The sequence below is a fragment of the Pleurodeles waltl genome, chromosome 4_1, assembly GCF_031143425.1.
Source record: "Pleurodeles waltl isolate 20211129_DDA chromosome 4_1, aPleWal1.hap1.20221129, whole genome shotgun sequence".
NCBI classification, from domain to species: Eukaryota; Metazoa; Chordata; class Amphibia; order Caudata; family Salamandridae; genus Pleurodeles; species Pleurodeles waltl.
Genome location: NC_090442.1, coordinates 830,641,461 through 830,660,853, shown reverse-complemented (window position 1 = coordinate 830,660,853; position 19,393 = coordinate 830,641,461). Strand labels below are relative to the sequence as shown.

Sequence of the window (19,393 nt, the reverse complement as noted above, 5' to 3'; positions counted from 1 at the left end):
CCTTTACACCTTTAGTCTTCAAGAGGAATGAACTTTGCGTTTTTATGGGCGAGCGCAAAGCGCTCCGTCCATAAAGTAATCCCTCTTTGGGCTTCAAACCACGCCCAGGTCACGTCAGTCTCTTTCATTGGTTCTTGGGCATGCTCTTTAAAATCTGCCTGCTTTCATTTGTGAAAGGCATGCATACGCCATGCCTTTTCCGGTGTTTAGTACGCCTACACAGCACCGGTAAACTACTAGAAACATACGAGGCTCGATTGTTTTGAGCCTGGTTTCTGGACTACTTTATCTGTTAATTTTCCCCATACATAGCGCGATTGTGCTTTGTTTTTTCGTTTTTCAATTTCAGCATGGTCGCGCTGCATTTTACATAGCGTGATCGCGCTGTGTTTTTTTTCTTTTAATTTGTGTGGCAAGAAAATTTAGGTTAGGAGTTTACAATGCAAATAGCTCCAACTCGAGCAAATGTGAGCCCCGTTGCATTGAAAATGCTTGTTTGATTTTATGCCAAGAACAGAGGCTAGTATTGTTCACTACCTTCTTCGCTACACCCTGCAGCACTCCTTAACAGATAAGCAGACATGTGACCACGACTTTGCCCCATCTACCTGAGAAGGGCAAGTGTGTCAATGGTTCAGCGGAGTCTGTAAGAATGCAAAAAGGGTCAGAGTCTGCTTCGGGACGTGTGTTGCTTTTAAAAAATGAGCCACTAGCGGCCAAAAATACCCAGAACACTGTGTAGGTTTTGATTATAACTCATTAACATGCGAACACTTCTATTCAAAGCAATCCTAAGTTCTCAAAACAAACTTCTCAGAAAGTTTCACCATTATGGCAAATCCAATATTACGCAGGAGCAATGTAAATTTGAGAGAATAGCAGATGGTAAATGTGCACATAACTGTGGGTAGAAGGGAACATTTGTCCACAGACTAAGGAAATGTACCAAGATAAATAAAAAAAAGACTCTGGCCAATGATAAAGGCGGCACAACAAGTAACAATGAGGTTTCCAACACCAATGGAATTAACAGCAATACTGGAAATATGGGAAGCGAAAAACCTAAGTATAATTTTTTTTTGTGAATCAAGGTGTGGCAGCAGCCGAAAGAGGCACTGCAAAAAAAATGGGGGTGCACAGAACCACCAACCATTCTGAAATGTTAACATAGCATGAATAGGTTTAGGGTGGCTGTAAACATCGTGTATTAGGGATGGGGTTGTCCCCAGAAATACTACAAAATCTAGAGTAATACATTTTCAGTATAGTCCCACGCCTCCCCCACCTGGTTTTGGGTGGAGAGAGGGGGGTACTATACTGAATATGTATAACTCTTGCCAACTTAATGTGTAATCACTGAAACACTATCTTGTCAATAGCAGTTTGGTTTTGAAATATGTTTAGTGTAAATATATTAAAACAGAATTAAAAATATTTTAAAAAGACAATAGCCAGTTTAAGACATAGTCCATATACCCCCAACATGCCTGTATCTATAGTCACTAAAAAACCAAAATGTTAAAATGGAGTTTTATATGGGTCTTGTAATCATCAGATTACCATTTTAAAACCCCAAAACACAGAATTCACCAGTTACACGTAATTGACATAAGTATAACTTGAACCACCACAGATTTCAGAGGCCATCAGTGATAAATATGTGAGGTCATAAGCAGTGCATCATAGTGGTGCCTGTACAAGATACAAGAGATAATGCCAGTGATCAGCTGCTGGAATAGAGTGGCACAAGAGCAGAAAACAGACTCACATTGGGATCTGTAGTGGTAGGAAAACAGAAAGCCATACATTGAATGCAGGGGTGCTAATGATTACTATGGAGAAGTAATGTAGAATCCATTAACTTCATAATATTTCAGCTCCTAATAAGAAGACATGAATCATGAACCATACCGTGGAGTCCTTCGCTCATACAAGCACTCTATGGCCCTACCCACCAGGCTCAAGGAACAGATCTCTTGAACCATCTGCTTATAATAACAAAAATACAAGAGAGCTTTAGGCAGAACACAATAAGTACATTATCGAAAAGTTCATTGCTGGCATTTAGGAAATGTTTTGGCTCATCTACTACCAACTTTTGTGTTTAGCATACATTAAAATTGTGCGATTCATACCGCAGTAGAACTAGAGAGGCATGATATACTAGGCAATGTCAAATCAGATGAGAAGCAGATTTGCCAGGAGTACGTGAGAACCACACGCGGCAGAAGGTAGATTGTGACACTGGTTCCATGGAAACTGCTGGCAGCATTTAATGGTCATGGCCCACTTTATATTTGTCTGGGATCAGGGTGTAACTGTCTACACCAAGGACCTTTCTTCTAAAATAAAATTTTAATGTTAAGGTGCTACTGAAACCACAGGTTGCCAATGTGGTGCTAGATGGCTCACCTATACCCTACTCGCCACATATCTGCAGCTCCTTGCAGATATCTTACAATAACACACTATGGGGGTTATTACAACTTTGGAGGAGGTGTTAATCCGTCGCAAATGTGACGGATATACCACCAGTCATATTACGAGTTCCATAGGATATAATGGACTCGTAATACGGCTGGTGGTATATCCGTCACTTTACCGTCACTTTTGGGGACGGATTACCACCTCCTCCAAAGTTGTAATAACCCCCTATGTGTCTGTGTGGACTCCATTGTGGTCAAAGCAGAAGGCTGTCACTCTGGCTCAGTCGTTTCCTCTAGTTAAGTCTGAAATAGTTTTTTTCCTGGACAGAGTGGATGGTAGGGCACTGAAAATGACAGACTCCTGTCTCAAAGATCATGGCTTTCGATCTCCCCTACCATACCCAACTGAGCAAGAAAAACACACATCATCTTAGATTCCAGTGCACATTTGACCAAAAAAACGCCTTATCTGAGAATCACTGTCTCATGTTCAGTACTATACCAGTGCAGCCCTAGATCGTCTCAATAAAATAATCATATACTTGCAGAAAATACAGAATGCTGCAGACAAACTGTTAAGTTTGATACAGAAAAAGCTCAATTAGAGACTCCAGTGGAAGATACGCAATTAGCACAATGAAGGGTCGTTATCCATTTGAAATGTGGTAATATAACATCACTGCAAGGCAAGGCCGTGGCCTTTAACATCAGCTAAAGCACAAGGGTAATTTCAAAACGTTGAATGTGGAAAGTACGTAAAACCACCATTACCTTAGGCTTTTTAACATTTAAAGATAATTTTATTGTAAAACCATAAAAACTGGGTGCAATAGTGTCAGTACAGATATGTGGTATTACCCCAGATGTCTTAACTCAAAATGAGAGCTGCAACAATGGTAACAAGCCAGACTCCCAGTCCATTCAGTGGCTTCTAATTGAAAAACAGTGACAGCGAAAAAGCTCACACTGATGTTTAAAAGCTGGTTCAAAACTGGTTCTCTCTTACTCCTGCTCAGAACAGTGGTGTAAAAAAACTTATGGAGGGCTCCCCTGCACAGTAAATGGAGCACTCCCCCCTCCTCCCCTCCCCTCGGATTTATTCAGGAGCTCCCAGGCCCAGGAACTGTTCTGAAGCGTCTCCCTGAAGCACGGGGCCCGCTGTACTATGGGGGCTGCAGGGGCCTTTGTTACGCCAGTGGCTCAGAACTGTGATACTAAGTCGTCATTTAGGCGTTCACTCATCAGCTACAGCTCAACACTTGCTAAATATAAGTAAGAAGGCCTTACAAACAGCAGGAACATAAATCTAGAACAGAATTAACTCTCCTTTCAACCACCGGTGGAGCTTTGTATCTGGGAGAACCTCAATTTTGTCTACATCAAAGTAGTGCTGCTTTTTTAGGACTGGCTGCAAAACTGTTTGGTAGATGTGTTGTTACTGCCCAGAATAAATATCAGTCTCTCGCTTCAAGCTACTGTTTAAAGTAGCATTCCCTGCTCCCCATAACGGAGACTATTTTACATCTTAAAATATAGTGAATTATGCTATATTAAATTCTTTATCTATTGGGTGCATTATGTATAGAAACCAATCTTTTTTGTCTGCAATAGGCCTTAATATTTTAGCCGAGACTTAAATGAAAAATTAAAACGTAAGCCAGGTCTACTAAATTTGCCAATGCTGATTCTGCTCTTTTTTACTTTGCTGTATTTCATGACTAAGATCTTATAATCCTTGCATGTTCCACCTTTCAAATGTATCTTGACACGTGTGGTTCAACATACACGCATCCCGTTTTCACTCAATCCTTGCTAAATCAGACTGATAGAAATTAGAATTGACAACCAGAGTCACACGGGTCACATGAAGTCACAACTGACAAAATGTTGAGATGGCGGTTTCATAAATATACGCCTGGACAAGTGGACATGTGAAATGCTAAAACAAACTAAAGAGGGGAATAGGGATTAGCTGAAGGTCTCATCTAGTGAAAATGATCTATTTAATGATGTAATCAAGAACCAGGGTGAAGTAGTGGAACTGAAAAGCATCCTTTATTGGTTAAACAAATGTAATGCAAGTTAAGCGTGTGGGTTAAGGTAGCTCAAAAAGGTATTGTCCAAATGCCAAATGAAACTCTGCCACTAAAATGGAAAGCTTTTTGAGAAACTAATGACATTCAACATCCAGGTATTCAATCCGAAACTTTGACAAGAGGTTTATCTGCAAAGCACTGAAACCTCCCTGAAGAATGAGAAAACACATACCACAATTTAACGATAGAACAATAATGTTTGAGTCAAGTATAGTTTTGGAAGAGTTCTGCTTTGGGTATTGGTGCCAACATATCTGGTGAATTAAATTATACCACATGGAGTAGTTTTGTGCACAGAGTATGGGAAACCAGAATTTTCCTAATTAACCTTTATGGTAAATGTACTTCCTACTGACCAATTCTCCTACAAAGCAGCAAGAGTGAGAAGATGGTGCACACTTCATGACAGTGCAGCAACACTTTCCCACAGCCATAGAGCCACCCACTGACACAGGCCATACATCTATGTCTTGTCTTTTAAAGTCAAAAATATTGGAATGTCGAGATTGAAGAGAGGATTACAAGTGTTTAAAGATGACAATATTTGCACACACACACAGAGCACTGTAAGGCGGCTGCACTTCGAGGTGCAGTGCAAGGGCGCGGCTGTAAAGAGTGTATGGCATGAAGTCACTATAAGAAGCTGCAGTTAGTAGATTTTTTTATCAAATTAGCCTTTATTGTACACTGTTAGCTAAAAGACAGCGCACCAATAATTCGCCTGGTCTTTATTTAATTTTACAACAGTTGTAACACATAATTCTGGGATATTGGGCATGGCGCCACTGTAACCGATCCTTCTGTACCTTGGAGTGTACAATCAGGTATACGTGGTATCCATGGACGTGCCTTTCCCTGGTATTAACTACAACTGCAGAAGCTGTAAAATTGAGTCGTACCCCAAAGAAACATGCCTAAAAACACTTGCTTGCGCCATTTCTTCTTAATATCCCGTGTAAATTTTGTGCCTTTGCTTTAGGGGGTCTAAAATCCTTGTGGTGGTTTATACGGAGTTATACTCAACAGGGTACTTAAGGACTATATTTACGGATGGGCCGAACACTTCATAATATATAATTGTTGGGGGCCGGGCACCTACATATTCTTGGTTTGTGCGCTAAGGGTCTGACGCTTCTTTCCCACTAATTTCAGGACAGGGTGTTTTCTCCGGGTAGGGTGGTTTAGTCTTTACCCAGATGGTCTAACAGCAAGTCAGTAACCTAAAACACAAGCATGCCTTACTCTCTGTGGTGAATGTCTGGCAAGCCAGGCATTTTACACCTCCGATATCTGGAGCTTCTAAAAGGTTTCAGGCTTCCCTCCATGATCGGATGGTTACAGGTAACATTGAGTAACATTGTGCAACAAAGCCAAAGTTGCAAAGAAACCAAAATAAACTGGAAGCGTCAAAGCAACAAATACATTGCGTATACTGTACTTTGAAACAAATTGCTGGACAGTCTTCAGAGGCAGCAACTGAACCTGGTTGGAGCTTTGCTCTCAGGCTGGTCTATTTCTCCTCTTGTATACAGGCATGCGGGCTACATGATCTTGTAGCCTCCAGACTACAAGGTCCTAGTAACAGCGCTACTTCCTGTTAAGGGGCCCAAGTTAACTACTGGGGTAGCTGGTTGAAGTCGCTCTCTGTCCGGTCTGTAACCACAGGGACATCACTGATGTAAGAGGCTCAATAAACGCTCTACCACCGCTTGGAACCGCGCGGCTACCGCAGCCATTATTGAATATTATGTTCGATACTGACAGGTAGCTCTGCTGTTTAAGGTGGTACTGAAAGCTATGTAGCTAGATACAGTTCTCCTTTCTAAGGTTTTCTGAGATCCAGCCGTATAACCTGTGTGATAGCTGAGCCGTCTCCAGTATTCCAACCACCTTGTTCTTTGAAGAATAGCTTTGCCTATCTCATTACTGACGTTTGTGGATTGAATTTCCAAGGACTACTTCATCAATCTGTGTCTGACAATAGCTGTGTAATTCGAGGGCTAGCTCTGCTGCCTTGTGCCACTTTAAGAACTGTGGGGCACTCTAAGAGGGATTTGGAAGCATTTGCTGTGTACAGGAGATCTATGTGAGTTAAGACAAATCTCTGTTCCCAAGGCAGACAGCTGTGTAACTTAAGGTTCAACTCTTTTGTCTCCATCACTACGAATATCTCAGTAACCTGAGTTAGTTAGCTGTGCAAATCAGAGGCCAGAGTCTGTCAAACATGTAGACAAAGGACAGCTCCACTATTTATCTTGGCTATGTGGCAAGTGTAAAAAATACATTTACAAAGGATTCCCTTCGTGAAAAATCAATGCAATGTACTATTAACTGAGACACTCCTTTCGGGGAAGCACACCAAAGTATACACCAAATAAATCCTGTGAAACTGTACTCAGACTGGCGTACATAGTTCCCATGGTAACATGTCGGATGTTTACTATAGAGCAGGCAAACGTCGACAGCAGTCCACCATGACTAGCTTTCTCATTAAATCCAACAGTGAAGCAGCTCTGTGAACTACCTTCTTCTCAAGCACAAAATGGGCAAATGACCACTGGTGTCCCGGGAGCGGGGTGGGGGGGAATGAGGTACCCAACTCCTTTCAATACAATGGAGAATTGGTTTGAGGGAATACATGATCCTACAGATTTGCCTAAAGCCTTCAAATATTTAAAGTGTGAAATAATCTGACTTTGTTACATGTTCTACACACACACATTTTTACAAATCGAATTTAAACCTTAAACATTTTAAGCAAATATATATATATATATATATATATATATATATATATATACACACACACACACACACACACACACGTATACATACATACATATATGTATACATATACACACACACTGTACGATTCTCTGTTGCAGCTTTGATCAGTGGCCCAATGTGTGCCCCCCTCTAAAAATCACTTCTAAAGACGCCACTGGAAATGACTGAAGGAGAAGATTAGGGCTTTTGTGAAACCCAGCTGAGGTGCACTGGTTTAAGATGGGGAGAGATGGAAGTGTGGGAGAGAAGCGATCTAGTTTCATGGATTTTAGGAAGTTGGAATTCAAGTTACATTTCAGTGAGGGGTGACAACCCTGAATATAATACCTAGCTTATAAAGAGATAGAAGGAATAACATATCCTCGTGAAGCACCCTTAAGCAAAGATGCAGATAGTGTTAACTAAATTTGTAGTGTCATTTTTGCAGATAACCCTATAAAATGTCCACAGCAGGTTAGAAATGTCACTGGCAGCAGTGTGATGATGTGTTCCAGGGGGGAATGGGAAATTACTTCTTAACTATATTATTACCTAATGATGTTAGATCGCTTACTTTGTACAGTCAGACAGATCAAAATAACACATGTTATTTAATCTATGCCATCTTTCCAGTCAATATTAGTTGATGAACCCTGATGGTTAAGTGTGAACCTGTTTTAGAGTGGGTTCCAAAGCAGCCAACTTGTGATTGAAACTCTACAGACCATTCCTAACAGGACTGGAAAGTGACGGTTGAAGGTAAGCTGCTAACAGTAGCAGTAACAGATGCTGTGGGATAACACATTTTCACTGAGATAGCTTTGTACTACAACCCTAGAGTTCAAATGTGATTTTCACATAGATTAATCAGCCTAAAACTGATTCTCTTGGTCGGGGCCAGGAAATACACAACATGGCTACTTACAACTGGGAGCGCCAGTACTTAGTCAGCCACCTCTTCATCCATGCCTGCAAAGTGGAGGCCTGGGAGTTCCAAGGAAGGTGCATTCCTGCCTAAGTAAGGTACAGCTTCCGGAGAGAGGGAAGTTACACCAAGGGACAACAACAAGGGTATCTCGCCTCTGCTACCCTGAGTGACACGCACCTCAGCATCTCAGGCTGCCAGGGCTAAGAGTCCGACTATGCAGGGCTAGCTCCTTCTAGCCAGAGTTGGATTACTACAACAGCCTCCGTACCACCAACGTCTGCATGGTCCATCGTGATTTCAAGCTCTTGAGATGATCCAGAACCACGGCTAAGGTCTGTTGCACCTGATGGCACATCAGGGCTGGTGAGGAAAGGATGAAGGCTGTTGTTAACCACCACAGGGCATCGGCTGGTATCGGCCCTCCTACCTAGGATGACATGGTTCCAGCAGAAAGGATGTGAGGGGACCCAGTGCTGCTACATACCCTACCACCACTGATGGACTGTCAGGAAATTTCCTCTTGAGAACGAGGTGCTGAGTAACAATTGTGAGACTCTTCTGACTGCCAAGGGTCTGTCCTTGCAGCACAGGAGTCAGAGGGCGTATAAAACATAGGAGCCCTTTTCATGCCCCTTTTTTGTGGCATTTTAGCGCGCCAAGTGATGAATATTTGTGAGTTTCACATTTACAAATGTTCGGTTGTGCTAATTTCAGGACGATGCATAGAACCAAAGGGGAGCACAACATACCCCCACAAGGATTTTTAAATTCATATGATAAACAAAACAGAGACTATTTAAAGTCTGGCATTTCCCGTTGAGTGTGAACTGTATATTAAGTAATTCCTCAGGAACCGGGAAAATAGCTAAATAATGCATAATAAAAGTGTTGCATCTGTTAAAGTTCGAATCTGGCTCTCCTTACAGACGTTTACAGTGGTTTTAGAAGCGGGATCTATACAACATGGTGCTCATACAGAAATTCAATGAGGGTTAGCAACAACTAAAGCAAGCCGTACATACAGCAACACTTTCTGCAAGCCATACAAGGCCAGGGAGCCCATCAGTTAGCAGCCCACAAAATGACCCAGGATTCTATGGCTTATCTGACAGATGTTACAGCTGTGTCATGGTCCACACCAACATACCATTATCTGCTCCTACTGTGCAGCACTTCTTGCTGAGTGTGAAATAATCACTCAGGATTTGGAACAAAGGGCCAAGAAAATAGAATAAAAGTGTGTGTCTGTTAATCTTCATAGCTAGTAGTCCTTACTGAAGATTTCACTGTGCTTTGAACATGCACTGTGAAACACCAACCTGGTGGTGAGCAGTCATGAAAGTCATATCACTCACCAAGTATGCCTTGCACATGGAATGGTGAAACACTGAAAACCTACAAGCATTGGTGGTATTTATGAGCCCCGTAACGGCTAAACAAATGGTTCCTAAATTAGAAAATAATCATCTGCCTCGTGACTCCTCATGTCTCAACCATCCCTCATTCGCAAGCATCACAGCTGTGCAGAGGAAACCAGATCTTCCTGCCTGAAGGAAATTTGATTCTGTCACTCCATGATGACCGACTCACACACTCGGAGAAGAAGGGACGGCATGGTGAATGCCCGGGTCTCACACACTATTGTGGCAAGACTGCCACAATGATAAACTACAACACACCTCACCCATGCTATTGACATTGTATACCTGATCTTCCCATCTGGCAGCTCAATCACTTAAGAAAGGCTTCAGTACTCAGACAGGGTCCCAGCTTTTTTATACACAGCTCAGAAGACTTTGTAACAAGGACATAAAAGCAAAATGAAAACCTGATGTCAAAGAGTAGGTTCTCCTTTAGACACGAGATGTCCTGCAAAATTAGTTTACCGTATGAAAGAGACTATTGCCCCACTGATCATTTCTGCAGCAATCACAGCACCACCAGAGTCTGCACAATGCAGGAATAGCAACTGAAAACCTATAAGACAATATTGAGACCACTTTTGTAAAAGCCTTCTTTAGATCCAAAATACCTGGCAAATTTTAGACCACCCTCTCGAATACCTTGCACTGCTAAATTAGCAGAAAGAATTGTGGCTTCTTAGCTGCAAGAGTTTGCAAAGAGTGTTGCTCTTCCCCACGAGTCCCTGTCAGATGGAAACACAGTTAGTCAACCCAGTTATGGATAATGTGAGGATGATAGTGGATGGAGGAAGAATTACTGTGATACTATTAGATCTTTTTGACATACTCAATGCTGTCAATCATCACCTTCTTGCAGCTAGACTGAAGAACTGTTCCATTGAAGGGACAGAGCATCAACACATGGACTTATTCCTAACAGATGGAATGGAAGCAGTCTGTTGTGAAGACCTCCCAAGTGGGTGTGCCCAGGGAGTTCCCCCATCTCCATCATGATCAATATTATTTAATGTGTATTTATGTCCTTCAAAATCTTCTGTAGACATTTGACATTAAATGTTGTTTATGTGCCGATGATATAGAAACTTGTTTCATCTACAACAAAAACAGCCCCTATTATTGGAAAATGTACAAACGTATATGTTTAATATGTTTTCAATTACATCTCTCAAACTACAGTCATGTTTGTCAGTGGTGGCTCCACAGCATAGGGGTGATGCCCTCTGACCCTCTCTTCCTCGATCCCCTCAACAGTCACATTGAAAGAGGTGCGCAGGTAAGCAATGCTACTCGATTCGCTTTTTTCGGATTGGGAATCAACCAACTCAAAATCCTGCTTTCATCATCGGAGAATTCTACATACAAGGTTCGCTGTTTGAAATTTCTCAAATAGAATTATAATTGTTCAATGTCTCTGTACATTTACGAGCACATTTTGGCAATTCATCTTCTCTTGGGGTACCCAAGTAAAACACTGAACACATTCAACTGCTACAGAATGCGGCAGCGAGGTTATTATGCCAATTAAAAACAACGATTCTGCTTCCATTCATTTGGCACAACCTCATTGGCTCCCAGCATTCCGAAAAAGGATTCTGTTTAAATCGGCCTTTATAGCGTACAGCATCTTGAATGGCAAGTCCCTGCAGTTTTAAGGAAACAAATGCATTCCGGGCCGTAATAGAGGTCTGCAGCGGCCCACCTGTTCGGTATTACATCTCATACACGGAGGACACGGGGTGCCGGGGCCTCCAGAGCACAAGGAAGGCGGCTGCGCAGTAATATCCACATGGACATTAGAGATTAACCCACCTGAAATTACATAAAACAACTGAAGAACTTGCCTGCCCTCTTTGCGGTCTTCATAGCCTTTGGTGTACACCTTGTTTGACTAACTAGCAATCTTTCTTCACATTTAAAATTGAACTGTTTACTTTCGCACAGATAGATTTCAGACTGCCTCATTAGCTTTTCCTTAGGGGGGGTACAGCCCAGCGATTTCTCCTTGACAAATGCTTCTGATAGCGCCAAGAGACTTGAAAGAGTGAACGATTAGCTTAAAAAAATATCCAATTAAAAATAATTAGAATAGCAATACATGTTTACCCGTAAGATTCTGCTACACAAGACAGTTGCAAATCCCCTCTTAAACCTCTATTCTGGATGAAATACTTCTAGAGTATTTCTTAAATCCATTCCCTCAGACTGATTATCACTTTGGCGTGGTAACCAGGTAATAATTAGCTTCATGCCAAATCGATTATCATTCAAGCTTATGCAGTGACAGAAGGAAAAGGTTCCATCCTACCTGCGAGGCGAGGCTCATCAGATACATTACCTCCCGTCCCTCCCTCGCCTTCCTTTTAACCAATGAGGCCTCCCGCCTCCCCCCTAGACCCTCCCTTCCCCTTTTTAAACCCCCCCCCCACCCTTATCCCCTCCTGTTCTTTTGTCTAGCCACGCTAGACGTTTTATTTTCTCTTTTTTACCTGCACGGCGGGGCCTGTAGGTCGACGCTGGAGGCACTCCTCGGGACGCGGGGCTCCGCGAGGAGTGCTATGGCTGGTCGCGTCTTTGACGAGCAGCAGGGCTGCTCGGGAGGCGTGTACTGGGGGCCGGCTGACGGGGTCAGCCGGCCCTTTGTGGCTGGGGCATCGGTTTCCGGGTTTCCGTGCCGCGGAGCCGCGGGGAATTGAGGAAATACGAGTGTGATTGCTCTGCAGGTAGAACGGGCGTTCGGCCCGAGGATTTTATGGTTTTGGCCATTAAATTTGACCTTTTTAGGGATTGGTGGATCCCTGTTGGGGGTGGTCCAGGATCCTATATATGGGGAGTGAGTTTAGGTGCCAAACTGTGTTATTTGGATGTTGAAACATGCCTAAAGTGCCGGCGAAAAGACGTAGGATTGTCTCTTCTTCCTCCTCTGAGGAGGAAGGCGCGGCTGGCATTTCTACTCCTGAGAGCTCACAGTTGCCGGGTGGAGGTACTCCCCTCATGTCCAGAGAGGAAGTGCAAGATATGATTGAGGTGGCTGTTACCACGGCTCTTCAAGCAGGCATGGCCAGGACTGGTCAGTCTAAGATTGCTCATTACTCAGTAGCTGCGAGGAAGTCTTCATCAGACAGTGAGGATGAGGCCCCGTCTACGTCATCTGGGGGGAAATATGTTTCCAGAGAAGAAATGTGGGAGGTGATGGCACATGTTCGGGACAATTTGGGTTTCCCAGTGTTTCAGCCTTCGAACTCGGATTCTCACTTATTTCCTCAATATCAGACACCTTCTAAGTTTGCCATGCCTTTTCAGGGACCTGTGAAGGAGATGGTGTTTCGTGAATGGAAGGATGTGGATAAGGCTCAGGTTCCACGATTCCTACAGAAGCTTTACTTGCTTGAGGGTGAGGAGGTATTGCCTCCTTCGGTCCGACTGGATTCAATTTTAGCTACTCTGATTGGCAAAACGGCAGTTAATCCGGAGGATTGTGTGCCTACGGATGCCACGGACCGTAAAGTAGATTCAGGTCTTAAAAGGGCATTTGCTGCTGAGAATCTGGCGCTAAGGGCAGGTATATATTCTGCTTATGTGGCCCAGTCGTTGGTGCAAGACTTTGATAAGCTGGCGGTGGCTGTTCAGGAAGGGGCAGAATGTTCAGAGCTCCTGGCTGGTATGGAACAGCAGGCCAGATTATTGGCAGATGTGTCATCGGATGTGGTCCGTACTTCGGCTCTGGCCTCTGGTGCTTTGATTGGGGCTTGTAGGTCCCTCTGGTTACGTTCATGGAAAGCGGACCCAGGGGAAAAGGCGGCCTTGCTGAGACTGCTGTTTGAAGGTCGTAGCTTGTTTGGAGAGCAGTTGCCATCCATGCTTTCCAAAGCGTTTAAGGAACGGAAGCATGCCTTGCCTTATAAAGGGGGTTCTAATTCAAGTAAAGGGTGGAAGAAGCATTCCCGATCTTCTCCGAATAGGGATGCCAAATCCTTTTCATTTGGGAAACGGCGTTTTCAGCCACGTTTTTCTCCTAAGAAGTTGGCTCCTGCGAACCGGGGTGGGTTCAAGAAGGGGTCCTGACAATCACTGTGGGCCTGGCATAGGGCCGGTTGGGGGAAGGCTGAGTCACTTTCTTTCAACTTGGGAGGAGAGTGTCAACGATCGTTGGGTGCTAGACATTGTGGCCAATGGTTATGTCATAGATTTTGGGGCAGTTCCCCCAGATTCAGGGGTATGTCCCACCCCTCTACCTTCAGGGGGGTCACGGAGAAGAGCATTATTGGACGGAGTTCGGGACTTGCTGGTCAAAGGGGCCATTTCCCGCGTTCCGATGGAGGAACGAGGTCAGGGCACTTATTCGGTCTTGTTTCTTGTGCAAAAAGTTTCAGGGGGATTTCGACCGGTGCTCAATCTGAAGGAGGTGAATGCTTGGATCAGGACGGTGCATTTCCGCATGCTGTCTATTCAGACTATCTTTCCATTGGTCAGGCAAGGGGACTTCCTAGTGTCGCTGGATCTGCAGGATGCTTACCTGCACGTGCCTGTGGCAAGGTCTTCTCAGAGGTTCCTGAGGTTTGCGGTGGATCAGGAACACTACCAGTTTTGCGTTCTTCCTTTCGGTCTAAAATCATCTCCTCGAATTTTTATGAAGGTGCTGGCCCCCCTGGTGGCTTTGCTGCATTCGGAGGGGGTGTTCCTCCATCCTTGTCTGGACGACATCTTGATTCATGCCCAGTCACGAGTCCTTTTGCGGAGGCAGGTGGCCCAAGTTCAGGGGGTCCTGCAAAACCACAGGTTTTTAATCAACTGGGAGAAGTCAGATTTAGTTCCGTCCCAGGATCTGGTGTTTATGGGGGCTCGGTTTCAGACTCGTATAGGCTTGGTGACGGTGTCAGAAAAAAGATTGGGTGTGGACGGGATGTCATGTCCTTGGCCGAGGGGCCTTTTGTATGCGTTCCTACCGTTTCAACTGATCAGGTCCTTTCTGTTACGGGTGAGGGATCTGGGGTCCGGGGTTATCCTAATTGCACCACTTTGGCCGCGAGCAAATTGGTTCCCGTTGTTGAGGCTGATGGCAGACGGGAGGATGTGGCCTATGCCTCTTTGTCCGTCTCCCCTGGAGTTTCCTTGCCTCCCATTGGGGTCATTGAGGAGGTTACACTTGACGGCCTGGAGGTTGAACGGCGGGGCTTGACAGGTCTGGGAGTTCCTGTGGCTTTGAGTTCTACCTTACTGGCTTCCAGGCGGCGTTCCACTTTACTTTCTTATAGTAGACAGTGGAAGGTTTTTTCTTCTTGGTGCTTGAGTCATGAGTTGGATCCTACTTGCGCTTCTATCTTTGAGGTGATGCAGTTTCTACAGGACGGTGCTCATTTGGGGTTGTCGGTGGCATCTCTACGGGTTCAGTGGGCGGCTATTCAGGCATTCAGAGGTCCGTGGCGTAATCTTCAGGATGAAGGGCGCTTGATGCCTAGATTTTTTCAAGGTCTTATTAATTTGTTTCCTCGCCCTGTACGTTTGTTTCCTTCTTGGGATCTTTCTTTGGTTTTGGATGTGTTGACGGATTCCCCCTTTGAGCCATTGGGGGGAGTGTGATTTGCGCCATTTATCCTTGAAGACGTTCTTTTTGGTAGCCATTACTTCGGCTCGTCGGTTGGGGGAATTGGGGGCATTGGCTTGTTCCTTTCCTTTTTGTAAGATTTTTCACGATAGGGTGGTTCTAGTTCCGGTGCCTTCCTTTATTCCGAAAGTCAATTCTTCGTTCCATTCGCGTCAGGAGGTCATCCTACCTTCATTTTGTCCAAATCCCTCCTCACGGGAGGAGGTCCATTTGCATTCACTGGATGTCCGCAGAGTTTTGTTGGAGTATCTGAGGGTGGTGGCTCCTTTTCGTAAGGGGGATTCGCTTTTTGTTAATTTTGGTCCGGCACGCAAAGGTGAAAAACCTTCCACGGCTTCCTTGAGTCGGTGGGTAAGATCGTTAATTCTGTTGGCCTATTCCTTGAAAGGGGTGGTTCCTCCTGAAGGGATTCAAGGTCGATCTACCAGGGGTATGGCGGCTACGGTGGCGGAGCTTCAGGGGACTTCTGTGTTGGAAATTTGCAGGGCCGCCACTTGGGCTTCTCCTTCGACGTTTGTGCGTCATTACAGGCTGTCGGACTTGGGTAGTTTGGAGTCGGTGTTAGGTCACCGAGTCTTATCCTCTATGAGGTAATAGGGGTGGGATTTTGGAGTGATCTTGGTGCAGGATATTGAATAAAGGTCTTGCATCTCGGTGTCCGTCTCCTGTGTGTTTTCTTGCTATGTCTCATTGGTTAAAAGGAAGGCGAGGGAGGGACGGGAGGTAATGCTTCCATTTTCTGGTGATAATGGCATTACTCCTAGTCCTACTCCCTCGCCTTCCTTTTCCGTTCCCTCCCGCCCTCCCGGTACGGACGGTCCGAGTTGCGGCTTGGGCTTGGTTTTTGTACAGGAGGGGATAAGGATGGGGGGGGGGTTTAAAAGGGGGAAAGGAGGGTCTAGGGGCGAGGCGGGAGGCCTCATTGGTTAAAAGGAAGGCGAGGGAGTAGGACTAGGAGTAATGCCATTATCGCCAGAAAATGGAAGCATTTAAGAGTACTGCAATGTCACCAACAACTCCAACAAGAGCAGACATAATGAGTCAATCTGTGTTCTTATGCCCCTGACGTCTGACACTATTAAACTCCATTTACATTTGATTCTATACGTAGCTAGGCTTAGTCTTTGCATCTGTCTTTGTCACAGTCTTTTCATTCATTCCCCACGGTTAAGCCTGGAGCTGGTAAAAGTTGTTATTCTTGTGACTTTTATTCAGTCTAGAAACAGGGAGCTAAATGAGTTCTTGCAAAAAAGGCACCAGATAAGAAGTAGAAATCCAGTGTGGCAGCAATGGCCTCAGGCCAGTCTATTGGTTTGGAGCTGGAGAGGGTGTTTGATGCTTTACATTGGGAAAACTTTTTCCAGGTGCGGCCTTGACTCAGCTTTGGAGTCCGCACCATCCTGTTGATCTGACTCCTTCATTCAGACCTTTCGAATACAGTCAGCCTCTCGAGACTGGTCTCCGCTCCCGTTCAACTGCAAAGAGGAAGCAGACAGGATTGTCCATTCTACGCGCCCACCCCCCTCTTCTATTTGTATTGGCAATAGAGCCCTGAGCAAAACAAGCCCGCCCCTGCGAGGAAGGATGGAGAATACTTGTAACCAACAAGCTTCATTCAATTTCACTTTAAGAGGACAATGTTCTGTTTTACCTCAAAGATATTGCAGGCGGTGACTGCACTATAGCACAGCATCCTGACTGGCTTTGATTTGGTATCTGGCCTCCGATTCAGATAGAGCAAGTCATTTTTTTCCATTAAACCCAGGTGTTGCTCCGGTTCAGCTGGAACTGGGAACTGTCCCAGTCTGGTGGGAAGGAACTTCCTTTAAATATCTAGGCATCCGCATATTCCATACAGAGTGTGACTTGATGGATTACAATCTTTATGCAGGGGTGACCTCCATTTGAGCTCAGGTTGCTTTTTGGAGAACTCTCCCCCTATCAGTCACTGGTCAGGTTGACATTTCTAAAGTGGTAATGCTCCCCAACCTTTGTATTACTTTGCCAACCTGCTGGTTTTTCTCCCTCATAAATTCTTCTGCAGTCTTGAAAAACTATTGGGGGAACATATCAGGCACAACACCCATCTCAGAGTGGCTCTCTTTCAAATACAGCTGTCATACGACCAAGGTGTCCTGGGTACCCCTATTACAAATACCATTATTTGGCAGCTCAGCTACAATGGCTGGTGGCACAGTCCCTCCAAGAAACAAGAGTCACAGGAACCCACCTCGCTCACACAACAGTCCTGGCCCTCATGATGCCACGAACATGTCCTGACAGGGACCACCCCGACATCTGTCTGTGGTGCTGAAATGCCTGACCAGGAGTCTTCACATCACCGATTGATAACCAATCCAAGACAACCCCCACCCTCGTCCATCCATCCACCTCCATGCTCTGCTCGGTCTTTGGAAAAGGACAGGCTGCCTGATGAAACAAGACCTACAACCCTGGGACCAGGTGCATAGTTCCATCCTGGGAGACCTCTTTCAAAAGGGACAGTTACTCTCATTCTCAGTCGTTCCTGAGTAATTTAGGGTCATATGTATGAACACTTTTTCCCATAGACACAGAATGGGGAAAAACCTTTGCTACATCTGGCCCTTAGCCTCCATGAAGGTCAGTTTGAGTTTCTCACCTATGGCCTCATGTAGCAGTCCTGCTGATCAACTTGAATGCTGAGCCTACCACTCACACACTCATGCAGACCTTGCATAGGATGGACAATGGCTATAAACTGGTCGTGTGACTCACTGGGGCCCTGGTCACACATAAGCAGGTCTCACTGCAACCTATCAGAGAAGCTTAAGAAACTGAATTTGACAGGGCCCTCAATGACAAAGAGTGGGTGAGAGCACTGGAATGCCCACAAAATGTTCTCACAATGCCCGCTTCAAATTAATTAAATTTTATTTTTTTACACAGAGCTTACCTCTCTCCTCCGAGAGTAAATAGGATCTTTCCATAGGCTTCACATGCATGACCCAGGTGTAATGGTGCAATACCCAGCAGCGGATCTCAGACATATGGTATGGGATTTCCATAGATGACCTTACTGGACCAAAGTGACCGAATCTAAGACATAACAGGCCTACTAAGGGTGTATTTCTGGGAAATTGGGGCCCTAGGAATTTACAAGGGACCAAAGAAGGTTAGCACAGCCGCCCAACTTTCTTGACCTTGCGCTAATACTTGCAAACAATTATCACTAGGGATTGGAGGAATTTGATACCCCACTCTAGTGGACCCCGCTAACATTCCCTGAAGCTAGGGGCAAGAGTTGAAGTGGTCGCCCTATCCAGAGAGGAATGGCAGCACTGGCCAGAGGCCACTGCCAACGCTGAGTGGCTGAATCCTGGGAGAGATTGCTATCCAAATTAGCAGACAATTACCGAGAGAGAGTCATCCCCTTAACGCCCTTATTTCCAATAAGCAATACAAGCTTGCATTCCGTCCCCATTACCTCTAAATCTTTTTTGTACCTGCAAGTTATAAAGATAGCGACCCATACATAATTCTTGCCTTCAACCCCTTTGGAGCAGATTTCCTTACCCTCATTGTCTTCAACTTCCCAATGCCCAGTCCCAGATAGGCCCCTAGTCCCTTAATTCACTGTTGGGCGCACTGAAGACTGCATTGGCATCTGCTGTGCTCACTCCAGCTTTCAGTCTCCCTTGATTCATTAGTTCTGAATTCTACCCTGATTCTACACTTCCTTCCTGTTGAAACTATATCTCTAATTTCACACCCTGTGTATTATATGAACCATAACTGGGCCAGACTCATCAATCCACAACCAACAGCTCTTCTGCACCCTTTCATGTCCATACTACAAATAGATGGATATACCTGAAAGGTTCACACATGGGATCTGTTCCAGGATGAACTTTGACAGTTATTCCTATGTATAATGTCTATGCTTTATTGCTATTTGAAAAACCTCAATAAAGATGGTTTAAAAAAAATAGAAAGCCAGTGTGGAACTGTGGCATTTACGCTACACGATATAAAGGCCTCTCTCTGTTCCTGGGGTCACTGCACGCTCAGAGAGGAGGCATTTATTACTGGACCAATTCAGGAGTAATTATGCCAATTCTGCATATACAGTTTGAGGCTCAACCTCTTCTGTAGTACCTATTGGCGATCAT

At 44.7% G+C, this 19,393-nt stretch overlaps 1 protein-coding gene across 1 annotated transcript in view; it reads right to left on the bottom strand.

Annotated features, from left to right (window-relative positions):
• Nucleotides 1–19,393, bottom strand: part of BLTP3B (bridge-like lipid transfer protein family member 3B) — a 220,442-nt gene that overhangs the window by 181,752 nt on the left and 19,297 nt on the right. The gene's annotated exons all lie outside the window — the stretch shown is intronic.